This window comes from Saccopteryx bilineata, chromosome 2 (genome assembly GCF_036850765.1).
Source record: "Saccopteryx bilineata isolate mSacBil1 chromosome 2, mSacBil1_pri_phased_curated, whole genome shotgun sequence".
Classification (NCBI taxonomy): Eukaryota; Metazoa; Chordata; class Mammalia; order Chiroptera; family Emballonuridae; genus Saccopteryx; species Saccopteryx bilineata.
Window position 1 is genome coordinate 170,018,210 of NC_089491.1, and position 9,096 is coordinate 170,027,305.

General features: G+C 46.4%; 1 non-coding gene across 1 annotated transcript; it reads right to left on the bottom strand.

Annotated features, from left to right (window-relative positions):
• Positions 1 to 8,427: 8,427 nt before the first annotated feature.
• On the bottom strand, positions 8,428 to 8,509 carry TRNAS-CGA (transfer RNA serine (anticodon CGA)). Its single transcript has one exon. It is a non-coding gene; the product is annotated as a tRNA-Ser (tRNA).
• Between the last annotated feature and the right edge of the window lie 587 nt (positions 8,510 to 9,096).

The window sequence follows — 9,096 nt, forward strand, 5'->3', positions numbered from 1 at the left end:
GACCTGTGGTGGCGCAGTGGATAAAGCATCAACCTGGAAACGCTGAGGTTGCCAGTTCAAAACCCTGGGCTTGCCTGGTCAAGGTACATATGGGAGTTGATGCTTCCTGCTCCTACCCCCTTCTTTCTCTCTCTCTCTCTCTCTCACTCTCTCTTCCCTCTCTATAATGAATAAATAAAAAAATCTTAAAAAAATTTTTAAAAAGAAAAAAAAAGGGTGACTTAGGTACGTGTTATTGATGATAGGAGCATGTGTTTAATCAGACAGGATTGAAGTTCCTGGACAAACAGTGTTTTAAAAAAATGTGTTTTTTTAGGATTTATTTATTGATTTTACAGAGAGAAGGAAGAGAGGGGGAGGAATGAGAAATATCAACTCATAGCTGCTTCACATTAGTTGTTCATTGATTGTCATATGTGCCTTGACCAGGCAAGCCCAGGGTTTCAAACTGGCACCTCAGTGTTCCAGGTTGATGCTTTATCCACTGCACCACCACAGGCCAGGCCTCCATCACATTATGTAATTCATGCTTTTGTTACAATGGCCTTCCAGGTGCCCCAGTTTCACCACACTTAAATCTTTAAAACACTGCCTGACGCAGTGGATAGAGTGACAACGACCTGAAACACTGAGGTCGCTGGTTCAAATCCCTGGCTTGTCTCGTCAAGGCACCTAAAGAAAGCAACTACTACTAGTTGCTGCTTCCCGCTTCTCCCTCCTCTTTCTCTCAAAATAAATAAATAAAAATCTTAAAAAAGAAAAAACATGATGTGATGGAGGAAGCACTGATTGATGAATGATGGAATTGAGAACAATATTAACGTAAATAAAAAAAGTTGAGAATGTAATTCTGGGAAAGGAGTTGTGTTTTAGATGACATTAGTTAAGCTATACAAACAGCTGGAGATAAAGGAACATGGTTTAGTTGAGAAGCCATTCTTGGAATGGTGGCTTGAGATTTTTGTCTTATGAGGAGGGAAGAGAATGAAGCCTTGCTAAAATTCCCCAGAAGAACAGAGAAAACAAATGAGATGGACAAACAATTCTTTTCTCTCTCTCTCTCTCTTTGCAGTTAATTTTTTTTTTTTTTTTTGTATTTTTCTGAAGCTGGAAACGGGGAGAGACAGTCAGACAGACTCCCGCATGCGCCCGACCGGGATCCACCCGGCACGCCCACCAGGGGTGACGCTCTGCCCACCAGGAGGGGATGCTCTGCCCCTCCGGGGTGTCACTCTGCCACGACCAGAGCCACTCTAGCGCCTGGTGCAGAGGCCAAGGAGCCATCCCCAGCGCCCGGGCCATCTTTGCTCCAATGGAGCCTTGGCTGCGGGAGGGGAAGAGAGAGACAGAGGGGAAGGAGGGGGAGGGGTGGAGAAGCAAATGGGTGCTTCTCCTATGTGCCCTGGCCGGGAATCGAACCCGGGTCCCCCGCACGCCAGGCCGACGCTCTACCGCTGAGCCAACCGGCCAGGGCCTGCAGTTAATTTTTTTAAAGAAACATAGTTTGTAAAGTAAGACCTTAATTTACTTGTTGATGAAACAGTGTTCTAAAAGTGATTTTCAACTGGTGTGTTACACGAAACATGCAAAGCCTGACTTGAATTAAGGGAACTGAGTTCTTTTCCCTTAGATTGTCAAATTAAAAAATGACAACAGCCAACACAACAATAGCCATTCAGTGTGAATGAATAAAAAATATACCTATTTTTTTGTCTGGTCAGCAAAAAATATATTTTTTGGAGTGCCACACAATTTTAAAATTATTTTTATTTTATTATTTATTCATGTTTGAGACGAGAGAGATAGAGAGGGAGAGAAAAGGGGGGAGGAGCAGAAAGCGTCAACTCCCATATGTGCCTTGACCGGGCAAGCCCAGGGTTTTGAACCGGCGACCTCAGCGTTCCAGGTCAACACTTTATCCACGGGGCCACCAGAAGTCAAGGAAGGGCCACACAATTTTAATAATTAGTTTCTGTGTGCCACAACATGAAAAAGATTGAAAATTACTGTTCTAAGAGAAAAACAAGAATACAGTGTCTCTGAAGCCCATAAATAAATCAAGAATTTCAAATTTAGCAAAGAATTCTACCATAGGTTTTTTTTATTTATTATTTATTTTATTTATTTATTTTTAGAGAGGAGAGAGAGACAGAGAGGGAGAGAGAGGAGAGAGAGACAGAGAGAGAGAAGGGGGGAGGAGCAGGAAGCATCAACTCCCATATGTGCCTTGACCAGGCAAGCCCAGGGTTTCGAACTGGCGATCTCAGCATTTCCAGGTCCACGCTTTATCCACTGTGCAACCACAGGTCAGGCTCTACCATAGGGTTTTAAGATAGTATGGAGGTGAGGCAGAAAGGAAGTAGAAAATAATGCCGTGGTTTGCATCAGGTGTAGTTTTGTTTGTTCTGAATCAATGAAGGGTTGACCCATTGGAGTAGGAGAATCTGAACATGTCATGGAAGAGTATTTACGGAAAGTTCCTTAGGAGGTCGAAATGAATGGGATTGCAAGCATAGGAGAAGGTCATTTAAGAGCAGATAAATAAGGTCAAAACTGACCAGAAGAAACTAAAGAATGCCAGTGGGTAGAATGTAAGATATAAGAATAGTGAGAGAGAGAGGGGTCTGATCATGAAATACAAAGAAAGAGAGACAGGATTTGTTGGGATGGAAAGAGAAGGATGAAAGAATTGGGGAATTGGGATGGGCTGTAGGGATGGTAAAAATTAGAAGTTATCTACTATTCATGAAAGTTAGAAGCCTTAGCATCTCACCCCGGAAAGTTACCAGAGAAGCATTTAAGAGCAAAACATAGGATCTCTAAGTACCAAGCAACTGAGGCCAGGTTCTCCTTTGCCGTACAGATCCTCCATTTTATGAAACATGAGCCTTCCTTTCACAACATAGTTGTCAGTTGCCCTCTGCTGGTCAATTTTGGTCTTGGCTCTCCAGATACTTAAATCTGAAAATACACACAAAATGGGATTTAGTAGGAAGCTGACTCCTGAGTTGATTAGGTTCTATTACAGTATATATTTGATCACATCTACGTTTAAGACCTAATACAGGGGTCCCCAAACTTTTTACACAAGGGGCCAGTTCACTGTCCCTCAGACCGTTGGAGGGCCGGACTATAAAAAAAACTATGAACAAATCCCTATGCACACTGCACATATCTTATTTTAAAGTAAAAAAACAAAACGGGAACAAATACAATATTTAAAATAAAGAACAAGTAAATTTAAATCAACAAACTGACCAGTATTTCAATGGGAACTATGCTCCTCTCACTGACCACCATTGAAAGAGGTGCCTTTTCTGGAAGTGCGGCGGGGGCTGGATAAATGGCTAGAGGGGGACGCATGCAGCCCGCCGGCCGTAGTTTGGGGACCCCTGACCTAATAGAAGAATTACATATAAATACACAGTACCTGACCTATGGTGGCGCAGTGGAACACTGAGGTCGCTGGTTAGAAACCCTGGGCTTGCCTGGTCAAGGCACATACGGGAATTGGTGCTTCCTGCTCCTCCCCCCCCTACTCATTTTCTTTCTTTTTTTTTTTTAAATAAAATATGTAGCTTTTCTTTTTAATTTTTATTTTATTTTATTTTTTAGAGTTAGTTGATTTTTTTTAATAGTAATTTTATTTTTTTAATGGGGTGACATCAATAAATCAGGATACATATATTCAAAGATAACAAGTCCAGGTTATCTTGTCGTTCAATTATGTTGCATACCCATCACCCAAAGTCAGATTGTCCTCTGTCACCTTCTATCTTGTTTTCTTTGTGCCCCTCCCCCTCCCCCTTTCTCTCTCCCATTCCCCCCCCTATAACCACCACACTCTTATCAATGTCTCTTAGTTTCACTTTTATGTCCCACCTACATATGGAATAATGCAGTTCCTGGTTTTTTCTGATTTACTTATTTCACTTCGTATCATGTTGTCAAGATCCCACCATTTTGCTGTAAATGTTCCGATGTCATCATTTCTTATGGCTGAGTAGTATTCCATAGTGTATATGTGCCACATCTTCTTTATCCAGTCATCTATTGACGGGCTTTTTGGTTGTTTCCATGTCCTGGCCACTGTGAACAATGCTGCAATAAACATGGGGCTGCATGTGTCTTTACGTATCAATGTTTCTGAGTTTTTATTTTATTTATTCATTTTAGAGAGGAGAGGGAGAGAGAGAGAAAGAGAGAGAGACAGGGGGGAGGAGCAGGAGGCATCAACTCCCATATGTGCCTTGACCAGGCAAGCCCAGGGTTTTGAACCGGCAACCTCAGCATTTCCAGGTCGACGCTTTATCCACTGCGCCACCACAGGTCAGGCCCCACTCATTTTCTAAATGAGTAAATAGCCTGACCAGGCGGTGGCGCAGTGGATAGAGCATCATACTGGGATGCAGAGGACCCAGGTTCGAGACCCTGAGGTTGCCAGCTTGAGCGCGGGCTCATCTTGTTTGAGCAAAAGCCCACCAGCTTGAACCCAAGGTCGCTGGCTCCAGCAAGGGGTTACTCGGTCTGCTGGAGGCCCGCGGTCAAGGCACATATGAGAAAGCAATCAATGAATAACTAAGGTGTTGCAATGCACAATGAAAAACTAATGATTGATGCTTCTCATCTCTTTCCATTCCTGTCTGTCTGTCCCTGTCTATCCCTCTCTCTGACTCTCTCTCTGTCTCTGTAAAAAATAAATAAAATTAAAAAAAAAATAAAATTAGTAAATAAAGTCTTAAATAAAATACACAGTCCTAGCCCTGGCCGGTTGGCTCAGTGGTAGAGCGTCGGCCTGGCGTGCAGAAGTCCAGGATTTGATTCCCGGCCAGGGCACACAAGAGAAGCGCCCATCTGCTTCTCCACCCCTCCCCCTCTCCTTCCTCTCTGTCTCTCTCTTCCCCTCCTGCAGCGGAGGCTCCATTGGAGCAAAGATGGCCGGGTGCTGAGGATGGCTCCTTGGCCTCTGCCCCAGGCACTAAAGTGGCTCTGGTCGTGGCCGGAGGGGCAGAGCATGGCCCCCTGGTGGGCAGAGCGTCGCCCCCTGGTGGAAGTGCCGAGTGGATCCCGGTCGGGCACATGCGGGAGTCTGTCTGACTGTCTCTCCCCGTTTCTAGCTTCAGAAAAATACAAAAAAAATAAATAAAAAAATACACAGTCCTAACTCCCAAGAAGCTTATAGTACAGTCTGAGTGAAGATTAAAACATGTACACATAAAAAACCAACATAAAAAATAAAACATATCCACATAACTACTGCAAAAAGCATCCATGTACTCAACAAAATTATCTTTAGCACCTTATATGTGCCAAGAGTTTATTTATGTATTTTTTAGTGAGACAGGCATTAAGGAAGAGAGATGAGAAGCATTAACTCATAGCTGTGGCACCTTAGTTCATTGTTTGCTCTCTCCTTTGTGCCTTAATAGGGGGAGGAGGTCGTCCAGCTGAGCCACTGCCCCCGTGCAACCTTGGGCTTAAGCTGGATGAGTCCAGGCCCAAGCCAGCAACCTCAGGGCTTCGAGCCTGGGTGCTCAGAGACCGAGGCCAACTCTATCCACTGTGCCACCACTTAGGCCCGAGTGTCTATTTTCTACAGGGGAAGAAATAGTTCACGTAATAAGATTAGGGTGTTGGACATGGTGGGCAATAGGTGATTACAGAAGACTTTCCAGGAAAACCAACATTTAAGTGGAGATTGAATAGAAGGTGAGGATATTAAAGATGATTTCAGGCAGGGAGCTGCATGAACATGGACAAATACAATACCAGGAACTAAACGAATGCCAGTGGATGGAGGTAAAGAATATGGAAGAGCAGTGAGAGAAACGAGACTAAAAGCAGCAATGGAAAGGTGTAAGGTTTCCAGCTACAGAGTGCATGCTTTAGTGCTTTTTCACATAGTTAACTCCTGTGGTCCACACAATTATCCCTATTTTCCAAATGAAGGCTCCAGCAAATGGTGGGTCCAGCTTGCACTCAGCCCTGAGAAAAATTGACAGATTTGATCTTTTTTTTTTTTTTTTTTAACCACTGCCCTTAGGCATGCCTTCCTGCTGCAGCCAGCCATGGGCATCCATCGAGCTTGCTGGTTTTTCTTTTCTTTCTTTCTTTTTTTTTTTCTTTTCTATCCCTCCGAAGTTGGAAACGGGGAGGCAGTCAGACAGACTCCCGCATGCGCCCGACCGGGATCCACCCCGCAAGCCCACAAGGGGGCGATGCTTTGCCCATCTGGGGCGTTGCTCTGTTGCAACCAGAGCCATTCTAGCGCCTGAGGCAAGCTTTGCTCCAACGGAGCCTTGGCTGCGGGAGGGGAAGAGAGAGACAGAGAGGAAGGAGAGGGGGAGGGGTGGAGAAGCAGATGGGTGCCTCTCCTGTGTGCCCCGACCGGAAATCAAACCCAGCCGGAAATCAAACCCAGGACTCCTGCACACCAGGCCGACGCTCTACCACTGAGCCAACCGGCCAGGGCCTTCTTTTCTTTTTTTAATGTTTATTTTAATGATTTTAGAGAGAGAGAGCAGGAGAGAGACAGAAACATCTGTTTTTTTTTTGTTTGTTTTTTTACAGAGACAGAGAGTGAGTCAGAGAGAGGGATAGACAGGGACGGAGAGAGATGAGAAGCATCAATCATTAGTTTTTCATTGCAACACCTTAGTTGTTCATTGATTGCTTTCTCACATGTGCCTTGGCCGCGGGCCTTCAGCAGACCGAGTAACCCCTTGCTGGAGCCAGCGACCTTGGGTCCAAGCTGGTGAGCCTTGCTCAAACCAGATGAGCCCGCACTCAAGCTGGAGACCTCGGGGTCTCGAACCTGGGTCCTCCTGCATCCCAGTCCGATGCTCTGTCCACTGCGCCACCGCCTGGTCAGGCAGAAACATCTGTTCTTGTATGTGCCCTGACCAGGGATCAAACCAGAAACTTCTATGTTTTTGGACGATGCTCTGACCAACCGAGCTATCTGGCCAGGGCGTGATTTGATCTTTTTAAGTAATCAACTTTTGCAGACGTGTATCAAAGGAGATTCTGTGCATGCAATCTAGTGAATGGTGGTGGTAGATTGAAAGGTTCCAGCTGGAGTAATCAAGAGCCTCAAGGTGGAGGAGTAAAATGATGTGCAGGATGGAAAGTGATCACCATGGGGCTGGGCTGGAGGCAGTAAGGAGGGTGACCTTGAAAAGAACAGCATAAGCAATAGTATAAAGGCAGGAAACTACAAAGTATAAATGTGTAGAGAGCTCTGTGAGTTACTTTTGAGCTTTCTGTCCTTTGGGGATCCTTCTTGGAGAAGGCAGTGCTGTTCAAGAAACGAAATACAGAAAGAATATCCTCCACAAGTATCCTAGCTCCTCACAATCAGTATTTGGGGGATGGGAAGGACTGGGTGAAGTGAGTACAGGTTAGAGAAGAGATTAATTCCCTAGCGTGGTTACTACTACATGAACTTAGAACAGTACCTGGCACAAAATGAGCACTTAATAAAAAGTAGTAGTTGCCCTGACCGGTTGGCTCAGTGGTAGAGCATCGACCTGGCGTGTAGGAGTCCCGGGTTCGATCGCTGGCCAGGGCACACAGGAAAAGCGCCCATCTGCTTCTCCACTCCTCCCTCTCTCTTTCCTCTCTGTCTCTCACTTCGCCTCCCGCAGCCGAGGCTCCACTGGAGCAAGGATGGCCCGGGCGCTGGGATGGCTCTATGGCCCCTGCCTCAGGCGCTAGAATGGCTCTGGTTGCAGTGGAGCAACGCCCCAGATAGGCAGAGCATCGCCCCCTGGTGGGCATGCCGGGTGGATCCCAGTCAGACGCATGTGGGAGTCTGACTGCCTCCCCGTTTCCAACTTCAGAAAAATACAATAAATAAATAAATAAATAAATAAATAAATAAATAAAAAGTAGTAGTTACCTTCCCACACTAGCTCCAGCTGCATCTGCAGGAGTTGTTTAAATAGGCTACTTCCCCCTTCTCAAGGAAATCTAAATGAAAGAATGCCCTGTTTCCTGAGTCTTTTTCAAGTAGTCAGACTTACAAGAAATGACTTCTGGTCCTGAACTCCAAAGGTGCACTCTTGTCCTGGAAACTCCAGTTTTGACTCATAGCATACAGGCATTGACATTCCCAAACAAAAGTTACGTAAGTAACTTCTTCAACTCCTTTGCTGTTCCTTCCCAAAAGCATGAAACAATGTTAAAGGTCTGCTAGCAAACCTGAAGTTACAGAATTCTGAAATGCCTTGTATTCCAAACAGCCCATACGGTTGTGCATAACTAAGCTTCCGTGGCCCCCACCCGCACCCCCACCCCGGGCACACCATATCCAGAGGGTGAGACCTTTTGGCTTCTATTTCCGAGACAGAAAGGTAAGTGCACGGAAGACAAAGTGCAAAAACGAGGCTTTCCCTTTACACCTGAAGGGCGGGGGGAAAAAGCGGCCGTCACGAACAGGATTCGAACCTGTGCGGGGAAACCCCATTGGATTTCGAGTCCAACGCCTTAACCACTCGGCCACCGTGACTTCCCAACTTGTAATTCTCCTCGCGCTTACAGAAGGGGTGTGCATCGCAGGAATGTAGGCCCCAACCCACACACACACACTCTCCGACCGACCCCTTTCGCCCCCGACTCAACTCCTTACCACTTCCCTGTGCCACTCAAAGAAAAGAGTCGGTGTACCGGGAGACTCAGGGCGGGAGGGTCACCCGCCCAGTGAAGATTCAGGGTCTCAAGGAGCTCAAAGCTATTTATGAGGCACTGGCGCGGCCTGCAGAGAAAGCAGTCTGAAGGAAAGGGGCTGGGCTGGGCCCCGAGGGTGGCGGCTAGGGGACTCCTGGGGTTCAGGAGTGGGGAGGAGCGCTGGGACAAGTTGTGAGGGGTGAGCGATGTTCAGTACATTTAAACGGGGAACTCCTGGAGACGGATGAAAGGGGTCGGGGGGCTCCGTGGGATAGGGGGGCTCGCGGAGTTAGGAAATGTACCCAAGTGACGGCCACTGGGAGCTGGGGGCGCCTCAGGCGACAAGCGTCCCCTGGAGGTAGGAGAGGGACCACTTCCTGGGTTGAGAGGCAAAAAGAAAGAAAAGGTTGTGCGTCAGGCCGAAGCCGT